This window comes from Rhinoderma darwinii, chromosome 1 (genome assembly GCF_050947455.1).
Source record: "Rhinoderma darwinii isolate aRhiDar2 chromosome 1, aRhiDar2.hap1, whole genome shotgun sequence".
Classification (NCBI taxonomy): Eukaryota; Metazoa; Chordata; class Amphibia; order Anura; family Rhinodermatidae; genus Rhinoderma; species Rhinoderma darwinii.
In genome coordinates, this window is record NC_134687.1 from 226,929,675 (window position 1) to 226,952,664 (window position 22,990).

Sequence of the window (22,990 nt, forward strand, 5' to 3'; positions counted from 1 at the left end):
CTTGGACTCGCATGTGTGGCATATCAATGATTCTGCTGACACTATGTGCGTGGATGCTATTCAATTCTGTCACAATGCTTTATATATAATTATGGTAATTACAATTATTTATCTACATAACCAGCCATCAATAATCTTTTGTCAATCAGATATGGCTATTCATAACAGATGTCTCAATGACACAAGACGGCACTTCCCTTTCTATCAATGCCCAGAGTGGTAAATACTTATCCCCATTAGATTGGCCCTTATATTTGGCAAGAATCATTCGAAATTTGACAACCTTGAGGAGGGGGGGCTGTTTTTCATATAAGTTAACCTGCACCAATATGATAGAAGCTGTTCTGTATCTGGTGCTTTATGGAGTAATCTGCAATATGATTCATGGTGAAAGCAGGTTGTATAAAGCGAGTATCTAGACTAAATTCACACCACGTTCAATGTTTACATTCAGCAGGACCGTTTCACACAGTCCCGCCAAATGTATGGCCATACATATGCAACTGTAGCCATATACAGTTGCATATGTCTGCCATAGACTAAATTAAAAACAAACTTATACTTTCTTTTATACAGTTGTATTGAAAAACGCAGTCAACTATGGCTTCCAATACAGTTATGGCTGTGGGATTATGATGTATCCTGGTCAAATACACACCAAAAGCACACCCTTTTAGAATACAGATGTAGCAAAGTTTAACTTGACTATGATAACTTGCTGCAGCGTGATATCACACAACAAAAGCCATTGAAAAGTCAAGTTCAAGTTTCTTGCCACAGTGTATTTAATGTGTTAAGAGTCAAGATAAAGATGGCTACATCTGTATGCTTATCCATTAAAGGGGCACCTCAGCCTATAAAGTGGGACATTTTCCTGGCTTATACACCAACAGTACACCACATGGTGAATTCTATTCAGTTGCATTTTTGGTCACCTCTATGTTGCAGGTATATTTTTCACTACACATTGTGCGAAGCAATAGTATGTGATGTGCTCACATCATCTGCAGGGCTTTGGTGAAGATTTTTATTTTTCTTGTAGGCTTATTATTACGTTTTTAAAAGGTGTTGATTCTTATAACTTCCTTATATAAGGAAACAACTCAGAAAACAATTCCCTATATAATTTTTTATGTGTATTCTAACAGGAGTTTTTTTTTTTTTACACGGCTATTTACATAATGTCTCACAGAAGTTTTTTTGTAGCCATTTCTATTGTATCTGTGAAAAGTTTATTTCTGACATCAGAATTAGTAAATCCTAGTGTACATACAATTTTAATCTGTCAATAAACTTTATATTAAATATTGCAATATAGGTATATATTCATGGAAATGAAAGAGACCTGCTGCTTCCAACTATACTTTCTTAAAATAGAATTAGTGCACATTCTCACGTGGCGGAATTACTGTTGAATTCCGCTGCGGACACTCTGCAGTGGAGTCTCCAGCGGCCGTTTTTTACATTGGTTTCTATACATTTTTAGGAAAGTTAGTTCAGACTTGCAGAAAATAACTGTGCGGAAATTAGGGTATGTGCACACGCTAGCTGGCTTTTACGGCTGAAATGACAGACTGTTTTCAGGAGGAAACAGCTGCCTCGTTTCAGCCGTAATTGCTCCTCCTCGCATTTTGCGAGGCTTCTCTGACAGCCGTAAATTTTGAGCTGTGCTTCATTGAGTTCAATGAAGTACGGCTCAAATTACGTCTGAAAGAAGTGTCCTGCACTTCTTTTGACGAGGCTGTATTTTTACGCGTCGTCGTTTGACAGCTGTAAAACGACGACGCGTAAATGACAGGTTGTCTGCACAGTACGTCGGCAAACCCATTCAAATGAATGGGCAGATGTTTGCCGACGTATTGTAGCCCTATTTTCAGACGTAAAACGAGGCATAATACGCCTCGTTTACGTCTGAAAATAGGTCGTGTGAACCCAGCCTTAGGCTGCGGTGCGGAATTTTCTCTCCGCAGCATGCTCTTTCCATTGCAGAGAAGAAGCGGAATTTCACTGCATATTTCAGCCTTTGCAATGCAAAAACTGAAATCTGTGGCAAGTCCTGTGTGATATCTGCAACGTCTGAATTACCTGTCAAATATGCAAATGTTGGTGCAGATTCATTGCGTAATTTCCCCGAATCTGCACCAACATTTGCAGCGTAAAAATTTTGCCACGTGTGAACATGGCCTTACAGACATGGTAAATCAGTCAGCTTGCCTGAAAACAGAGCAGCTATTAATATCCAGCACATAACTGATATGCTGCTTCTATAGGTACAGAAATTTTGAGGCAGAGAAATAAGCCCTCCCACTCCTCATTGAATTTCCTGGCTCGTTCCAAAGCCCAAGCTTCACTTAGTCCCCTTCCTACTTGGTTGGTCCCTATTGAGTTGTTTCATTCATTGTAAGAATGTGTGAAAGGAATCTTCTCTAAGGAAGACATAATCTTCATCTACAGTCCAACCACGAAGAAGGGATTGTGTCACAAGCTTCTCAACAAGTATGTTTTTTCTTTCCTTAAATTTAAATTCTTTTGTTGTCGTATGAATGTTTAAACCATTTCCATTCCTCAGGAAGTGGACTGAAGATTTTTTTTTCAACTTGTGGGGGTTTCTTTGTATTTTGCTTCAATTCCAGATGTTTCCCATTAAGAAATAGTACCTTATAACGTATAGCTGGCTCAGTACTGGGAGCTTAGCACAGCATGTTTATGTCAAGGAGCCAGAACAAGAGTTTTGAAGAAGTATGATAATAAATGTACGTAGTGATGTCTACAAAGTTTATAAATTTGTTATAAAGGATTCTAGGGCATCCCTAGGTAATACATTACGTTTCTGCCTTGTTTGCAGCTTACGTTATGAAGGGATTGATATTTAGCAATCCGTTGTTTTTGCAAGATTGAAAAAAATGCAAGAATTTAGAAATGTTGATGTTTGTTTTTTATAATACGCTAGTGTGTTATTTATGGTAACTGTTTTTACTATTATGTTTTTGTAATGATTTTATTTTCATAAACTAGGTAATACTGCATAGAGTTGAACTTTATAGACCACAAAGCAATAAATTATATACTTTATGTATATTCTAGGTGCTAAGTAATGTTTGGATTTTCACTTTAGGTATAAAATTTCAATAGTGAAGTCATGATTTATTACCTTAAGTTATTATAAAATATAAAAATGCAGTAGAAAGAATAATCTGCTTTTTAGGCAAAAATAAACATATGATAATTTAGTCTAAAAAGTTAAATATAATAAGTCAGAAAAAAAATGAAAAGTAAATGTTAATTCCTAAATGCCCAAGATAATTTATGCCACACATATTTTTTTTAGTATTCCTTTGTTCTATACATTCTTTTTAGGAGGAATTGCAGACCCATATATTAAAATCGACCTTCCTGCAGCAGCCAGATGTGTAGTGTTAGGCTGGTTTCACACAAGCGTAATATGGCCACATTTTTCGCTTGTATTACGGCAACAAATCCCACCTCGACCATGGGTCTAATAACATAAACTAAAAGCACCCTAGATCGCCATCATATTTACACATTGCATTATTCTTCCACTGCAGTTGTGTGGTTGTTTTTGAGCGTGCTCTAGATGTGCCTGTTCAAGGTGTACTCAAATCTCAGGACTATTGCTATTGAAGCAGTCATATGTTGTGTGGCAGTATATATTGGACCTGTTTCACTGTGTGTAGCCCCAGCCTTGAAGGAGTTGTCCGGTTTAGAAAACCCATTTTCATATAACTTTTAGAGAGTTAATAGAGGAGGTACTCTGTTTAGGACGTTCATCACTTGGTCACAGTGGAGAGAAGTTACAAAGAATGCCTCCTGCTCTGTAGGACCTGTTCTGTCCTGCATTACAGGAACAGCACAATGATTTGAATGGTTAGTTCCCACACAGCGACATAAATTTATTGCGCAGGATCAGGAGCTAGCTCCGATCCCAACTGTTTAACCCCTCTGCAAGCCCATCATGTAGTGCCGATGGATGAACTTGAGACTATTAGCTTGAGCTTTTGGCAGGGCCCAATTGGCTGCCTGTCCGTATAATACTTCTATATTGCCGTGTATTGTAGAAGCAATCAAATAATCAAAGTCCCCTAGTGGGACTTCAAATCTTTTTTTAAAGGATCAATAAAGGTTTATAAAAAAATAAAAATAAATACTTTTTCCCTTCCAAAATACTTTATTATGGGAAAAAATTAAAATCTAAAAAATACGAAAAACTGGTATCACCACATCCATGATGACCTGCACTATAAAATTATGGTATTTATCCCGCTGTAAAAATAACCTAAATAACAATGCCAGAATTGCTGTTTTTTTTTATCCCGTCTACAAAAAAACGGAATAATAAGTAATCACATAGTCGTATGTACCCCATAATGATACCAATGAAAACTTTAGCTCAGCCACAAAAAATAAGCCACCGTTAACCTATGTTGATGGAAAAAAACAACTTTTATGGGTCTAGGAATTCAGTGACCCAAAAAAAAGTTTTTTTATTATACAAAGGAAGTAAAACATTAAAAAAACTATAAAAATGATCAACCCAGTGAATAAATGTATTATGTTATTTATACCACACGGTGAAAAACAAATTTAAAAAAAACAATGGCAAAATTGCTGTTTATTTTCACCAGCCCAAGAAAAAATTGTAATGCAATACATCATATTCAGAACAGTGGCAATAAAAAATCTAAAAAATCACTGTGCTCTTAAGGTACAAACTAAGCTGCTTCCAAAGGGCATGGCCAGACGTGGCGGAATTGCTCTGGAATTCCGCTGCGGACACTCTGGAGCGGAAATCCGCAGCGGACCCGTTTCTCCATTGCCTTCCACAGCTTTTTAGTAGGGTTCATTTGCACGTTGCGGACAATTCCGCTGCGGAGCATAGGCTGCGGTGCGGAATTTGGTGTCCGCAGCATACAATGGTTGTTGCGAACGTGTGGCGGACTGTTTGCGGACTCATTGCGGAATTTCTCCATTGACTTCAATGGAGATTCTAAATTCCGCAATGAAGTCCGCAGATGTTATGTAGATGTTATGTGTGCTGCGGAGCGTATTGGTTTTACTAACATGACATTTCTTCATTCTGGCTGGACCTATGTATTTCTAGGTCTACAGCCAGACTGAGGAAGTCAATGGGGCTCCCGTAATTACGGGTGACTACGTGTGTGCACCCGTAATTATGGGAGCGTTGCTAGGCGACGTCAGTAAATAGTCACTGTCCAGGGTGCTGAAAGAGTTAAGCGATCGGCAGTAACTGTTTCAGCACCCTGGACAGTGACTACCGATCACAATATACATCAACCTGTAAAAAAAATAGAAGTTCATACTTACCGAGAACTCCCTGCTTCTTCCTCCAGTCCGGCTTCCCAGGATGACGTTTCAGTCTAAGTGACGGCTGCAGCCAATCACAGGCTGCAGCGGTCACATGGACTGCCACGTCATCCAGGGAGGTCGGGCTGGATGCTGAAAGAGAGACGCGTCACCAAGACAACGGCCGGTAAGTATGAAATTCTTTTACTTTCACTAGAGAAAGTGCTGTCCCTTCTCTCTATCCTGCACTGATAGAGAGAAGGAAAGCACTTCACCTCAATACGCAACGGCTAGTCCGCATCAATTTAATGCCCATTTTGGGCAGAGCCGCAACAGAATCTGCAACGCAGATTCTGTGCGGCCTTGATGCGGACAGTTGCGTAAGAAATACGCCACGTCTGGGCATGCCCTTAAGGGCACAATCATAAGTGGCAGATTTGTTGCAGAATTCTACTGCAGATAGGCGGAACAGACGTTGCGGAACCCAACTCAGCGGAAAATAGTTTTCGGTACAAAATTTATATTACGCAGCATGCACAGTCTGTTGCAGAAAAGCAGTTTTATTTTCACTGCGGATTTCTGCATTTGCAATGCAAATGCTGAAATTTACAGCAAGTCAGCTGCAAAATCTGCCACGTCTGGGCAAACCCTCAAATATGCAAATATTTTGCTGCAGATCCGTTGCATATTTGCCGCAAATTTTCAGCAAAATCCACAGTGGAAAATTTCTGCTATGTCTGAACGTGCTCTTAGGGGTTAGGGGCAATCACACTATGAGGCCAGAATCGCACACACAGTTTCGCTGTAGTTTTTGTTGCAGTTTATGTCCCAGTTTTTGTACCCAAAGTTTTTGCAGAAATTCATTTTTCATCTATTTTTTTTGTAAGACAGAAAGTTTTACCAGAGAAATGCAACTCAATATCTATTGCCCAGATTCTGCAGTTTTTAGAAATACCCCACATGTGGCCCTAGTGCACTTATTGACTGAAGCACAGGCCTCCGAAGCAAAGGAACACCTAGAGGATTTTGGGGCCTCCTTTTTATTAGAAAATATTTTCGGCACCATGTCTGGTTTGAAAGGCTCTTGCGCCACCAAAACAGTGGAAATCCCCCAAAAGTGACACCATTTTGGAAACTATACCCCTTGAGGAAATTATCTAGGGGTATAGTGAGCATTTTGACTTGCAGGTTTTTAGCAGAAATTATTGGAAGTAGGCCATGAAAATGAAAATCTACATTCTTTCAAAGAAAATGTAGGTTTAGCTAATTTTTATAATTTCCACAAGGACTAAAAGGAGAAAATGCACCACTACTTTTGTAAAGCAATTTCTCCCGAGTAAAACAATACCCCGCATGTGGTCATAAACGGCTGTTTGGATACACGGTGGAGCTTAGAAGGGAAAGAGCGCCATTTGGCTTTTGGAGCTCAAATTTAGCAGGAATGGTTTGCGGATACCACGTCGCATTTGCAAAGCCCCTAAGGGACCAAAACAGTGAAAACACCAAAAAAGTTACTCCATTTAGGAAACTACACCACTTGAAGAATCCATCTAGGGGTGTAGTGAGCATTTTGAACCCACAGGGGTTTCATAGATTTTATTAGAATTGGGCAGTGAAGATAAAAAAAAAACATTTTTTACCAATAAGACGTAGCTTTAGCTCAACATTTTTCATTTTCTCAACAAATAAAGGAATAAAAGAACCCCAACATTTGTAAAGCAACTTCTTTGGAGTACGGCAATACCCCATTTGTGGTCATAAACTGCTGTTTGGGCACACAGCAAGGATCAGAAGAGAAGGAGTGCCGTTTGGCTTTTGGAGCAAAGATTTTGCTGGATTGGTTTCTTGACACCATGTCACATTTGCAAAGCACCTAAGGTACCAGTACAGTGGAAACTCCCCAAAAGTGACTCGATTCACGAAACTACACCCCTTGAGGAATTCATCTAGGGGTGTAGTGAGCATTTTGACCCCACAGGTGTTTCATAGATTCTATTAGAATTGGGCAGTGAAAATAAAAAAAATCCTTTTTCTTTAATAAGACGTAGTTTTAGCTGAAAATGTTTCATATTCTCAACAAATAAATGAAAAAAAGCACCCCAACACTTGTAAAGCAACTTCTCCTGTGTACGACAATACCACATATGTGGTCATAAACTGCTGTTTGGGCACAGAGTAGGGCTCAGAAGGGAAGGAGCGCCATTTGGCTTTTGGAGTACAGATTTTGCTGGATTAGTTTCTGGTCGCTATGTCGCATTTGCAAAGTCCCTGTGGGACCAAAACAGTGGATCCTCCCAGAAGTGACCCCATTTTGGAAACTACACCCCTCAAGGTATTCACCTAGGGGTGTAGTGAGCATATTAACCCCACAGGTGATTGGCAGAAATTGGTGTGCACTCGATGTTGCAGAGTGAAAATGGTTTTTCAATAGATATGCCAATATGTGGTGCCCAGCTTATGCCACCGGAGACACACACCCCAAAAATTGTTAAAAGGGTTCTCCCGGGTATGGCGGTATAACTGCTGTTTGGGCACACTGTATCGTTCAGAAGGGAGGTAGCGCTATTTGGCTTTTGGAGCGATGATTTTGCTTGTAGTAGTTTTGTTTGGAGTCTTACTGGTGTTTCCGTTTATAATGTGGGGGTACATGTAAGGCGGGCGGAGTATATAAGGGGCATAGTCAGGTGGTATAATAATGGGGTAAAAAAACACAATAAAATAATCCATAGATGTGCGTTACGCTGTGACACAATCCTTTCTGCACAGGCCGGTGTCGCACTAATAAATGGTCTTTACTTATTCCCCTTTTGGTCCACACTCGGCACCTTTGAAGTTTGGGGAATTTTGCTGGGAAAGTGTTGTCCTGGTATAATACGGGCGCCCTCACTTCCAGCAGATATGTTTGGCCCTCCCCTTCCTGGTTCCCTAATTTTAGGGGCCTTGATAAATCGCCACTTGAAACAGAAGAAACGTTCCCCTCGGGCCGGCACAACTGCATATTTTTATTTCCTGGCTTATTGGTGCCTTGACTAATTTAATTTTTTCATAGACGTAGTGGTATGAGGGCTGTTTTTTTTTTTGTGTGACGAGCTGTAGTTTTTATTGGTACCATTTTGGGGTGCATGCGACTATTTGATCACTTATCCTTTTTTTTTTGGGAGGCAAGGTGACCAAAAAACAGCAATTCTGGCATATTTTTTTAGTTCTTTTTATACAGCGTTCACCATGCGTTATAAATTACATGTTACCTTTATTCTGCGGGTCAGTACGATTCCGGTGATACCTAATTTATAGCACTTTTTATGTTTTACAACTTTTTGCACAATGAAATAAAGAGAATGGATTTTTTCTGTCGCCAAGTTGTGAGAGCCATAACGGTTTTAAATTTTTCGTTGACAGAGCTGTATGAGGGCTTGTTTTTAGCGAGACGAGTTATATTTTTTATAGGTACCATTTTTAGGTACATGCGACTTTTTGATCACTTTTTATTTACATTTTTGGAAGACAAAGTGACCAAAAAATAGCAATTATGTCAGTATTTTTTAGTTATTTTTTTTACGGCGTTCATTGCGCGGGATAAATAACATAATATTTTTATAGTTCAGGTCGTTACGGTCGTACCAAATATGTATGGCTTTATTATTTTTTTCAATAATAAATGACTTGATAAGGGAAAAAGGGCGATTGTGTTTTGTGTTATTATTTGAAACTTTTACTTTATTTTTTACAACTTTTATTTTTACCTTCTTTACACTTTTTTTTTACACTTTTCTTTAGTCCCACTAGGGGACTTGAAGGTCCAACTGTTTGTTTGATGTTCTAATACATTGCACTACCTATGTAGTGCAATGTATTAGAACTGTCAGTTGTTCACTGACAGCAAGCCGATCAGGCTCCGCCTCCGGGCGGGGCCTAATCGGCTAACGTAATGGCAGATAGGAAGCCATTGTTAGGCATCCTGTTGCCATAGTAGCAGTCGCCAGCCTTGCTATCGCATGGCAAGGCTGTCGATTGCATACAAACCACTTTGATGCAGCGATTGCATTGAATCGCTGCATTGAAGGGGTTAATGCCAGGAATCGGAGCTAGCTCCGGTTCCTGGCGATAGATCAGGGTGTCCGCTGTAACATACAGCGGACACCCACTGCTGATGACGCCGGCTCAGCTTCTGAGCCGGAAGCTGAGCCGGCGCCATCTTGCCGATGGTACCGGAAGCCTCCTGGGCCCCGCCGACATAGGAGGATTCCGTTACAAGCTGATCGGGAGGGAAGTATTAGCCCTCCGATTGCCTTTGCAGCCACCGGCAACCCAGCGCTCACGTTGCTGGGGTGCCGATGTCTATAAACTCCTCACATGCTGCGATCTCTATTGAACGCAGCATGTGAGGGGTTAATCGGTCGGATCGGAGGCTAGCTCCGGTCCTGGCCGATACCTCAGGGTGCCAGCTGTAACATACAGCTGTCACCCGGCGGTGATGTCGCTGGCTCAGCTCCTGAGCCAGCTTCATCTCCATCACGTACAGTTACGTGGAGATGCGCGAAAAGGCCATCTCCCATGACGTAACTGTACGTGAAATTGCGGGAAGGGGTTAAAGGTTTTAAAGCATGAATAAGTAGTCTATTTTCTTATAGGATTAACACGGCGGGGCACAGTTTGGGCTGATGGTCATTTTACTGTGAGTGGGGGGCTGATGGTTATTTTACTGTGAGTGGAGGGCTGATGATCACTTTACTGTGAGTAGCGGGCTGATGGTCATTTTACTGTGAGTGGCGGGCTGATGGTCATTTTACTGTGAGTGGCAGGCTGATGGTCATTTTATTGTGAGTGGGAGGCTGATGGTCATTTTACTGTGACTGGGTGGCTGTTGGTCATTTTACTGTGAGTGGCGGGCTGATGGTCATTTTACTGTGAGTGGTGGGCTGATGGTCATTTTACTGTGAGCGTGGGGCTGATGGTAATTTTACTGTGAGTGGCGGGCTGATGGTCACTTTACTGTGAGTAGCGGGCTGATGGTAATTTTACTGTGAATGGCGGGCTGATAGTCATTTTACTGTGAGTGGGGGCTGATGATCATTTTACTGTGAGTGGCGGGCTGATGGTAATTTTACTGTGAGTGGTGGGCTGATGGTCATTTTACAGTGTGTGGGGGGCTGATGGTCATTTTACTGTGAGTGGCGGGCTGATGGTCACTTTACTGTGAGTGGGTGGCTGTTGGTCATTTTACTGTGAGTGGCGGGCTGATGGTCATTTTACTGTGAGCGTGGGGCTGATGGTCATTTTACTGTGAGTGGCGGGCTGATGGTCACTTTACTGTGAGTAGCGGGCTGATGGTAATTTTACTGTGAATGGCGGGCTGATAGTCATTTTACTGTGAGTGGGGGCTGATGATCATTTTACTGTGTGTGGCGGGCTGATGGTAATTTTACTGTGAGTGGTGGGCTGATGGTCATTTTACTGTGAGCGGGGGGCTGATGGTCATTTTACTGTGAGTGGGGGCTGATGGTCATTTTACTGTGAGTGGCGGGCTGATGGTCATTTTACTGTGAGTGGCGGGCTGATGGTCATTTTACTGTGAGCGGGGGGCTGATGGTCATTTTACTGTGAGTGGCGGGCTGATGGTCACTTTACTGTGAGTGGCGGTCTGATGGCCATTTTACTGTGAGTGGTGGGCTGATGGTCATTTTACTGTGAGTGGCGGGCTGATGGTCATTTTACTGTGAGCGGGGGGCTGATGGTCATTTTACTGTGAGTGGCGGGCTGATGGTCACTTTACTGTGAGTGGCGGTCTGATGGCCATTTTACTGTGAGTGGTGGGCTGATGGTCATTTAACTGTGAGTGGTGGGCTGATGGTCATTTTACTTTGAGTAGCGGGCTGATGGTCATTTTACTGTGAGTGGCGGGCTGATGGTCATTTTACTGTGAGTGGTGGGCTGATGGTCATTTTACTGTGTGTGGTGGGCTGATGGTCTTCAAGTGGTTTCCACCTCTGACCTCCAATTGAAATTAACAGGAAGCAGAAAATACCTGCGGCACTCGTTTGGAGTGCTTTTTTGCCTGCGTCTTTTGCATTAGCTTCAACGTCTTAAAAAAAAACGCAAAAATAAAACGTCAAATAACGCTGTCAATTCAAAATCTGCCTTAAAATTCCTAAAAGACTTTTGAGGCAGATTGTTTTCTGCCTGTGTGAACATACCCTAAGAGTGTAGTGCTTGTTTTTAGTAGTTTTCTGTTTTACTCTAAACAATTTTGGTAGGGGTGCCCTGAGGAAATGTATTTTTTTCCAGGGGTGCCGCGAGTCCGAAAAGGTTGGGAAACTCTGGTTTATAGGAACAAAGTAAAAGCGGATCTATCAGCTGAATTTGCTGCCCTAGATAAGGGCACCATAATACGGAGACTGGTCCATCCTCATATTCGCCAAAACAACACTAAAAATATTATGCCATTTGTTATTTGTTTAACCCCTTCCCGACCAACCCACGTAGATTAACGGGCTAACAGAGCACACAGGCGCTCCCTGCAGCCCGTCATCTCCCAGTACAGACTGCTACTGGCAGCCTTAGTACTGGGGGAAAACATCGGGTCGGATCCAAAAAAAATGTAAGTGTAAAAAAGTCAAATTTTAAAATAATAACATTTAAAAAAATCGTGATTTTTCCTTATAAAGTCCTTTATTATTATTATAAAAAAATGAAAAAAATAAACTATGCATAATTTGTATCGCCGCGTCCGTAATGGCCTGAACTATAAAAATATAATGAAATTTATCCCGCACGGTGACCGCCATAAAAAAATATAAAAAAACGATAACAGAATCGCTATTTTTTGTCATTTCAGCTCACCAAAAATTTTATAAATAGGGATCAAAAAGTCGCATGTACACAAAAATGTTACCAATAAGTGTACAGTTTGTTCCGCAAAAACAAGCCCTCACACAACTTTCTTGATGGAAAAATAAAAAAGTTGTGGCTCTTAGAATATGGCGACACAGAAACAAAATAATTTTTTTAAAACCGTGACTTTATCATGCAAACACCGTAAAATATAAAAAACCTATATACATATGGTATCGCCGTAATCGAATCAACCCACAGAATAAATTAAATATGTAATTTATAGCGCACGGTGAATGCCGTAAAAAAAAAAAAAAAAGAATAAAAAACAATAGAAGTTTTCACGGCCTAATTCCACTAAATTGAGCAAAAAACGGGATCAAAATGCTCACTATACCCCTAGATAAATTCTTTTTAGGGCTGTAGTTTCCCAAATGGGGTCACTTCTGGGGGATGTACACTGATTTGGTCCCTCAGGGGCTTTGTAAATGCGACATGACACCCGAAAACCAATCCAGCAAACTTGAGCTCCAAAAGCCAAATAGCGCTCCTTCGCTTCTGAGCCCTGCCGTGTGTGCAAACAGCTGTTTATTACCACATGTAGGGTATTGCCGTAATCAGGAGTAATTGCTTTACAAATCTTGGGGTGCTTTTTCTTCTTTATTCTTTGTAAAAATTGATAATTTCTACGTTTTATTGGAGAAAATTTAGATTTTCATTTTTACGGACGAATTCCACTAAATTCAGCAAAAATCCTGTGGGGTTAAAATGCTCTATACCCCTTGATAAATTCCTTGAGTGGTGTAGTTTGCCAAATGGTGTCTTTTTGGGAGTGTTTCCACTATTTTGGTAAAATCTTTCTGTGTTACACAAAAAAATGGATTAAAATGGATTTCTGACCAAAAAAAAAGAAATTAGTACATTTTCCCTCTAGTTTGCTTTAATTCCTGTGAAACACCTAAAGGGTTAAGAAACTTTCTAAATGCTGTTTTGAAAACTTTGAGGAGTGCAGTTTTAAAAATTGGGTGACTTATGGGGGTTTCTAATATATAAGGCCCTCAAAGCCACTTCAGAACTGAACTGGTACCTATAAAAATAGGTTTTGGAAAGTTTCTTGAAAATGTGAGAAATTGCTGCTAAAGTTCTAAGCCTCGTAACGTCCTAGAAAAAAAAAGGATGTTCAAAAAACGATGCCAACATAAAGTAGACATATGGGAAATGTTAATTAGTAACTATTTTGTGTGGTATTGCTACAACCAGATACATTTAAATTTAGAAAAATGCAAATTTTTGCACATTTTCTCTAGAGTTTGGTGTTTTTCACAAACAAATACTGAACTTATTGATACAATTTTTCCACTAACATAAAGTACAGTATGTCATGAGAAAACAATCTCAGAATCGCTTGGGTAGGTAAAAGCATTCCCAAGTTATTACCACATCAAATGACATGTCAGATTTGAAAAATCGGCTACATCCGCAAGGCCAAAACAGGCTCGGTACTGAAGGGGTTAATAGGAGACAATGGCGTAACTACCGCTGTAGCAGCCGTAGCGGCTGCTACAGTGCCCACCATGGCCGGAGGCTCCGCTAGCTGCCGCTATGGCTACCACAGAGCGACGCCACTTAACACTACGGCAGAGCAGGGAGGTATCTCCCCGCTCTGCCATTAAAGGGCTCGTTCCTATAAAAGACATGTATCCCCTATCCACAGGATAGGGGATACATGTGTGATCGCTGGCAGCGATAAGGAGAACAGGGGACCGAAAGTCCCCTGAAGTTCTCCATCACAAACCCCGGTCTTTTGTAGGACAAACTATAGGTCGGATTTTTTTGGGGGGTTGGGGCTGTACGGCGTTACCTACAGGGGGGGCTGTATAGCGTTACCTACAGGGGGGCTTTATAGCGTTACCTACAGGGGGGCTGTATAGCGTTACCTACAGGGGGGCTGTATAGCGTTACCTACAGGGGGGGCTGTGTAGCGTTACCTACACGGGGGTCTGTATGGCGTTCTCTACACAGTGGGCTGTATGGCGTTCTCTACAGGGGGCTGTATGGCTTTCTCTACAGGGGGGCTGTATGGCGTTATCTACAGGGGGGCTGTATGGCGTTATCTACAGGGGGCTGTATGGCGTTATCTACAGCAGGGATTCTGTATGGAGTTATCTACAGGGGGGTCTGTATGGTGTTACCTACAGGGGGTGCTGTATGGCGTTACCTACAGGGGGGGCTGTATGGCGCTATCTACAGGGGGGGCTGTATGGCGTTATCTACGGGGGGGCTGTATAGCGTTACCTACAGGAGGGGCTGTATAGCGTTACCTACAGGGGGCTGTATAGCGTTACCTACAGGGGGGTCTGTATGGCGTTACCTACAGGGGGGTCTGTATGGCGTTCTCTATAGAGGGGGCTGTATGGCGTTATCTACAGGGGGGGCTGTATGCCGTTATTTACAGTGGGGCTGTATTGCGTTATTTACAGGGGGGCTGTATGGCGTTCTCTATAGGGGGGGCTGTATGGCGTTATTTACAGGGGGGCTGTATGGCGTTATTTACAGGGGGGCTGTATAGCATTCTCTACAGGGGGGCTGTATGGCGTTCTCTACAGGGGGGGCTGTATAGCGTTACCTACAGGGGGGGCTGTATAGTGTTACCTACACGGGGGTCTGTATGGCGTTCTCTACACAGGGGGCTGTATGGCGTTCTCTACAGGGGGCTGTATGGCTTTCTCTACAGGGGGGCTGTATGGCGTTATCTACAGGGGGGCTGTATGGCGTTATCTACAGGGGGGCTGTATGGCGTTATCTACAGGAGGGATTCTGTATGGCGTTATCTACAGGGGGGTCTGTATGGTGTTACCTACAGGGGGGCTGTATGGTGTTACCTACAGGGGGGCTGTATGGCGCTATCTAGAGGGGGGCTGTATAGCGTTACCTACAGGAGGGGCTGTATAGCGTTACCTACAGGGGGGCTGTATAGCGTTACCTACAGGGGGTCTGTATGGCGTTACCTACAGGGGGGTCTGTATGGCGTTCTCTACAGAGGGGGCTGTATGCCGTTATTTACAGTGGGGCTGTATTGCATTATTTACAGGGGGCTGTATGGCGTTCTCTACAGGGGGGGCTGTATGGCGTTATTTACAGGGGGGCTGTATGGCGTTATTTACAGGGGGCTGTATGGCGTTATTTACAGGGGGCTGTATAGCATTCTCTACAGGGGGCTGTATGGCGTTCTTTACAGGGGGCTGTATGGCGTTATCTACAGAGGTGGCTGTATGGCTTTATCTACAGGGGGGTCTGTATGGTGTTACCTACAGGGGGGCTGTATGGTGTTACCTACAGGGGGGCTGTATGGCGCTATCTAGAGGGGGGCTGTATAGCGTTACCTACAGGAGGGGCTGTATAGCGTTACCTACAGGGGGGCTGTATAGCGTTACCTACAGGGGGTCTGTATGGCGTTACCTACAGGGGGGTCTGTATGGCGTTCTCTAGAGAGGGGGCTGTATGCCGTTATTTACAGTGGGGCTGTATTGCATTATTTATAGGGGGCTGTATGGCGTTCTCTACAGGGGGGGCTGTATGGCGTTATTTACAGGGGGGCTGTATGGCGTTATTTACAGGGGGCTGTATGGCGTTCTCTACAGGGGGGGCTGTATGGCGTTATTTACAGGGGGGCTGTATGGCGTTATTTACAGGGGGCTGTATAGCATTCTCTACAGGGGGCTGTATGGCGTTCTTTACAGGGGGCTGTATGGCGTTATCTACAGAGGGGGCTGTATGGCTTTATCTACAGGGGGGGCTGTATGGCGTTCTCTACAGGGGGGGCTGTATGGCGTTCTCTACAGTGGGGGTCTGTATGGCGTTATCTACAGGGGGCTGTAAAAAAGACACTATCTACAAGGGGGGGTTGTGTGACACCCAGGGGAGAGGGGGGCCCAGTCAAAAGTTTGCTATGGGGCCCAGTCTTTCCTAGTTACGCCCCTGATAGAAGCCATGAAAGAATACAGCGGACTCATAACTATCCAATGTATTCTTTGATGGCTTTCATTAACCAAACGACCCAATATTGCAATTTTTGACTAATTGGGGGACTGACTTCTCTATGTAATATGCTGCCCTCACCTAGAGCAGCATATTGAGCTGACAAATCTGCTTTAAGTGTTAGGTAAAAGGCAAAATGATGTACATACTAATTGTGTGAATTAAAACTATACGTTGTGTCTACTCATGTCTCATATTTTCTTTTCAACATGGGTCATTTTTGTTTGGTAACAAAAGTTATATTTAAAAAGGGGCATTTTTGAGCCTCTACTGACTGCAATGGTCTAGTATTCCCTGTATGAACCTGAGGTGGTAGTTATATCATATCTCATTATTTGACCCCAGTAAATCATAATATACATTTAAATACTTGCTGTACTGAAGTCATAGATTTTGGCTGAAGTATTTTTTTCTATTACCACACATACATGTGTACAGTTTGTAGTATAGTTTGGGAAGAATTAAATAGATGTATGAAATCCCTTAAACAACATATGACCAGTAGACCTACAGACACAGTCAGAAAACTACTGGAACCATAATGGATGATTTTAGTTTCCTGTTTAAATAGCTTTGTAAAAGTTATCAACATAGTAAAATGGTTGCAAAAAAACATAAAAATAAATGTACGTGTTCAGCAAATGTTATTATTGAAGCCTAGAATGATACTTACGTGTCAAGTAGATAGTGTTATTTAGGATGGCATTTATGTTACGTTGATATGTTGTAAATGTGGTTAGATGGGTCATGAGCTTGGCATGGATATGAATCTGGTGTTGTCCTTGGATGTATTTCCAAAATCCTGTTCTCAACAGAGATCCTTATTCTCCTAAAATTCCTGCAAATAGGATAGACAGGCTTGGATTGTATGCTCTCAATCTGTGCACTCCTTCAGAAAATGAGAAATATAGTTTGAAGCTTATAGCAAGCTCAGATGACGTTGCACTCCTTTCACTCTGAATTTAGGGCTGTGCAAACAAAATCTTAGCCGATGCACTTTTAATGTCTTTGGTTTCAACCTTTTGCACACTCTATGTGAGACTTCCCTGCACAAGATCACAGTCATAAAAGTTCACTATTTTACTTTTGAGAATAGCAGTAAACTTTAATGCTTTTTATTTATTCACTAAAGATAAATTGTATTACATGGTGGAAATACATGGTTTAAGGGGTTGTACTAGAATTGAGAATTATCACCTATCCACAGAATATGCCTGCTGCTCCATTCAATGTCAATGGCACTGATCGTAACAGCCGAGCGCTGTACTTGGCTGTTTCCGTCAGTCCCATAGAGTTTGAATGGAGTGGCAGTGCGCAGGCTCGACCACTGCTCACTTCAAAGTTAAGAGGTTCAGGTTATTTTGATTCGTGGATGTCCTAGCGGTGGGGCCCCAGCGATCAGACAGTTATTACCTATCCTCAGGATAGGTGATTTGTGACGATTATAGTACATTTCTTTTTATTTGCTGTGCAGGTTTTAACAAAAGTTGGGTGTCTGGCTGTTAGAGATTGGGGCTTTATACTTCGCCTGGCATCCATATGAAAAGGACATTTTGGAGAAGTCCATCCAGTGTTTCCAACCAAACAACATTGTTAAAGACACTCCCTGACTTCCTGCTCATCAGATGAGAGTCGCTGACTGATCCAGAGAAACATAATACTTCTCTCAAATCTCGTTTTCAGCTATATGCTAGACACAAAATACAGTCCCCCAAGCTATATAGGAGGTCTTAGTACCAACTAGTTTAACCCTATAAGGCAGCGGTCAACCAAAAATATGTGGGATAGGGGCGTAACAAGAATTCATAGGGCGACATAGCAAAATGAGATGGGCCCCCATTACCTAGTGACAGGAAATTAAAACAGCAGCATAAGTAGCAATAATTATGTATGCATAATATTGCCATATGTCAGAGAACCCATATAGTGGTGCTAGATATCAGAAAGCCTCTAACTTGTTATTCCCCACAAATAAGAGCAACGTTGTTGCATCCATGAGGGCCGCCTCAACCTCTAGTCCCCATAGAAGCTGCTATGGTTCTAACAGAAATAGTTACACCCATGTTATGGGAGCATGAAGTGTTGCCTCTGAATCTATCAAACGGCCGCATGTCACATTCAGCCAAGACTGAGTCAAGGGGTAAGCAGACACACATTTGACGTTTGACAGATGTATTTGTGGCTGGTGTTTTCTCCATATATTTTATTTAGCAAAAACCAGGCTTGGACTCAGAAGAAGAAAAACAAAGCTTCCCAAAACAGATCTTTCGAGATGTTTTCTTGTTTTTATTTAAAAACACATGGAGGGATGCAGAACAAAGGTATAAAAAAAGGTGCCTACATACACTATATGGACAAAAGTATTTGGGCACACCTCTTAATCATTGAATTCAGGTGTTTCATTCAGTCCCATTGCCCCAGGTGTATAAGATCAAGCACCTAGCCATGAAGTCTGTCTTTATAAACATTTTGGAAAAAATGGGTCGTTCCAGCGTGGTACTGTGATAGAATGCCACCGCTGCAACAAGTCAGTTCGTGAAATTTCTTCCCTCCTAGATAATCCAAGATCAACTGTGAGTGGTATAATGGCAAAGTGGAAACCACAGCAACTCAGGCACAAAGTGGCAGACCATGTAAAGTTACAGAGAGAGGTCGACATGTGCTGAGGCGCATAGTTTACAAAAGTCGCCAATGCTCTGCTGATTCAATAACTGCTGAGTTCCAAATCTCCCCTGCCATTAACATCAGCACAAAAATTGTCCTGTGGAAGCTTCAGGGCATGGGTTTCCATGGCCGAGCAGCTGCATGCAAGCAGTACATCACCAAGCACAATGCCAAGCATTGATGGAGTGGTGTAAAGCATGCCGCCACTGGACTCTGGAACAGTGGAAATGTATTCTATGGAGTGACGAATCATGCTTCTCTATCTGACAGTCTGATGGAGTAGTCTAGGTTTGGCAAATGCCAGTAGAACGTTACCTGGCTGACTGCATTGTGCCAACTGTAAAGTTTGGGGGAGGAGGGATAATGTTGTAGGATTGTTTCAGGGATTGGCGTAGGCTTCTTAGTTCAAATGGATATTTCAAAGAAGTAGTAGGACAACAGCACACGTCTTCAAATCATCAAAGTGGTTTTATTGTCAAGACATCCACAAACGACAGGCAACGTTTCGACCCATAGTGAGTGAGGGGTCTTTGTCGAAAAAATCATTTTTCTCTTGATATCCACAGGATATGTCATAAATGTAAGATAGATGCGGGTCCCACCTCTGGGACCCGCACCTATCTAGAGAACAGGGTCCCCTAAACCCTGTTTGAGCTTTTTGTGCCCACGCTTCCTCCCGGCCACTTACTGACTACATGGTCGGGAGTTACGCTGTTTCCGTAACTCCAATAGTAGTGAATGTCAGTTACAGAAGCAGCGTAGCATGCGAGCTACGCTGTTTCCGTAACTACTATTCAGTTCTATGGGAGTTACGGAAACAGCGTAGCTCAGCGTAGTTTCCGTAACTCCCGACCATGTAATCAATAAGTGGCCGGGAGGCACCGTGAGCACAAAAAGCTAGAATGGGCTTTACGGGGCCCCGTTCTAAAGATAGGTGCAGGTCCCAGAGGTGGGACCCACATCTAACTGACATTTATGACATATCCTGTGGATATCCTCAGAAAAAGCATGGTTGAACAGCAGCACACGTCTCCCAAATTTCAATCAATATATTCTTTTATTGGTCAAACATCCAGTAAAAATGGCAACGTTTCGACCCGACAAGTGGAAGGTCTTTCTCAAGCCTCCACTTGCCATGGGTCGAAACGTTGCCATTTTTTACTGGATGTTTGATCAATAAAAGAATATATTGATTGAAATTTGGGAGACGTGTGCTGCGGCTTCAACCATGCTTTTTCTGAGGATTACATTACGTCAGACTGGGTTTGTCTGATTTTACAGCGTGACGCCGCTCCTGATATCGGGATTTGTGCTGCTTCAAATACTTTATTTTTTGGATTATATCCTGTGGATATGTCATAAATGTCCTTCATGGGAAAATCCCTTTAATGTTTCGACATACCAAGACATGTTGGAAAATTGTATACTTACAACTTTGTGAGATCAGTTTGGGAAAGGCCATTGTCTGTTACAGAATGACTGTGCCTCAGAGCACAAAACAAGGTCCATAAAGGCATGGTTGGGTAAGTTTGGTGTGGAAGAACATGACTGGCCCGCACAGAGCCCTGAACTCAACCCCATCGAACACTTTTGGGATTAACTAACATTGATATTGCAAGCCAGGCCCTCTCGTCCAACAGTTTATAGGCAAAAATTTCCCACAGACACACTTCAAAACCTTGTAGAAAGCTTTCCCAGAAGAGTGGTAGCTGTTTTAGCTGCAAAGTGGAGACAAACGCCATATTAATGCTTATGAATTTATAATTGGATGTCATAAAAGCTCCTGTAGGTGTAATGTGTAGGTGTACCAATACTTTTGTCCATATAGTGTATATACATATACAAAAACATACACACCAAAAGTTTTTGGAGATAAGAAAGATACCACAGTGCCCCCAGAACAGAGGAGAAAACAAGGTAGCTCAGTATAATACAGTATACAGGAGTGCCCATGCCTGATGCTTGCATGCCACACTATGCAAGTGTATGCCACACTATACAGAGTGCCAGCCACACCATCTATGTCCCCCATAAGTGTCTACTACATGTCCCCCATAAGTGTCTGCTACATACATACCATAAATGTCAGCCACATGCCCCCCATAAGTGGCACTCCCATGCCCTCCCATAAGTGCCAGCCACAAACCCCTCATAATTGTTCACCATATGCCCCCACAGTTGCCTACCACATGTCATCTCATACCTGCCAGACGGATGACCTCACAATTCCCAGCTGCATGCCCTCCCTGCCACCATGTAGAATACTTACCTCCAATGGTCCCTCCTAACTGCTGGCAACACTGATTATGTCTACAACAGAGGAGACATGATTATTTTAATATCCATAGCCTCGATAGGTCTCCAGCTCATGAACCTTCTGGGTCTTGGCAAGATACAGTAGGGGAGGGGACCACCGGGACAACTTATCCAAATCCAACTGTAAAAAAACTACTGTTCTCTTCAGTGTTAATGGGTTTTCCAGGAGTAAAAATAATTGCTAACAAGTTGTGATCACCGGGGGCTCTTGTATGGGGGCATATAAGAGCTCCTGCATTGGGCCCTGAACTACATTTTTCCATACTACTATGTGTCCTCTGTACAAGCGTCTTTACGACCTGTCCACGCATGCGCAATTGAGAAATGACCCTAGTCAGGTATATGTCCCGGAAGACCTCTTTAAATACTCTACACAGGTTAGTGTCATCTGCAAAATGTATGCTTTACTTTGCAAGCCCTCTATAGGGTCATAAAGAGTAAGTTAACATGTGTCAGATTTTTTTTACAGAAATTTCTGTGATTTACAAAATCCATTCCATGCATCTGAATGGACTGGTTTCTGCACCATGTTCCTTGGTTTCTGCAAGCTGCATTCAAATTCAGAAATTTTTGCAACAAATCTGCCAACTGTAATTATACCCTTATAAATGCATATTAAAAAGCCTAATACTGACCTCTAGGGTACCCCACTAGTAATAATGACCCAATCTTAGTATGTTTATGTTCATGTACATTGCCGCCCAGTCCCAGCATTCTCATTTTATGTACCAAACTTTTATTTTGGACAGTATAAAATACTGAATATTAAAATCAAGATATATGACATACACAGATTCACCCACGTCCAGTCTAGAACTTAACGCATTGTAGAAGTTTAGTAGATTAGTCTGACAAGACCGATCTCTTATAAATCAATGCTTATGCTGCGTTACAAGTTTAATATCTTTAACATACTCCAGGGTAGCATTTTTTAGACAGCCTATCAACAAACATAACGCCCACTGATAACACAATGCTAGCTTGGCTAATTATAAGATCGCACAAATGTTTCCTGAGCTAAACACCATAGATGATATCTAGATACTCCACCTTGAAATGGTCTTTACATCTGTACAATTTGCTCTACAGATAGGTGCAAGTCATGCACTCTATAAGTAAACTGCACAGCAGTTTTTTCACTCCAGAGCAGATCTCCTCCAGATCCCAATGACATGACAGATGATAGCCCCAATGAACAGTGTTTTGTGGTCAATATAGGGTTGTCAGTTCACAGAGCAAAGAAAATGGAAGTAATGTTCCAACCCATGTATAAATACACGCTAGCAACGAAATTCCTAGCAACCATTTACTTTCTAATAGAAAGAATATGAGAGTGCAGAATACTGAAGATGTCCACTATAGAGAAAAATGTAGATGAAGTATATTGTGATGGCACATAGTCTTTAGATACTTTCATTGCCATTAAACTTGTCTTGTGTATATATAAAACTTTCTAGTTTAGGGATTTTAAGAGTTGTTTGAAATAATCAAGAATAATTTAGACTGGGTTTATTCTTCAGCTTGGATTTCATACACACTTTGTTTATGTTTACAGTGTTACAGTTGCCTTTAGAAGGACTTTTTAATGTATTTTAATCTGTTTTTCCCCTAAAGACCAGATGTTGACCTGTGACTGGAGATCATATCCAGCAGAAACTAGATTCAGCTGCCTCAACTGAAACTAACCTTTTTAAAAGTATAGATTACAGAGTCTAGTAATATGACATGTTTATAAAACATCGTACAGTATCGGCAATAAATGCATCATTTCATGCTTTATGAGATTTTGGAAAGCTCAATAAATATTTATAGTTTTTAA

The 22,990-nt window shown here is 42.0% G+C and overlaps 1 protein-coding gene across 2 annotated transcripts in view; it reads left to right on the forward strand.

Annotated features, from left to right (window-relative positions):
* The first annotated feature begins 2,414 nt into the window (after positions 1 to 2,414).
* The window catches only part of LOC142759603 (PH and SEC7 domain-containing protein 3-like), a 683,786-nt gene continuing 663,210 nt past the window's right edge, over positions 2,415 to 22,990 (forward strand). For both annotated transcript variants that reach the window (XM_075861948.1, XM_075861983.1), the window contains exon 1: positions 2,415 to 2,496. The gene's annotated coding sequence lies outside the window, so the exon portion shown is untranslated. The remainder of the gene's footprint in view (positions 2,497 to 22,990) is intronic.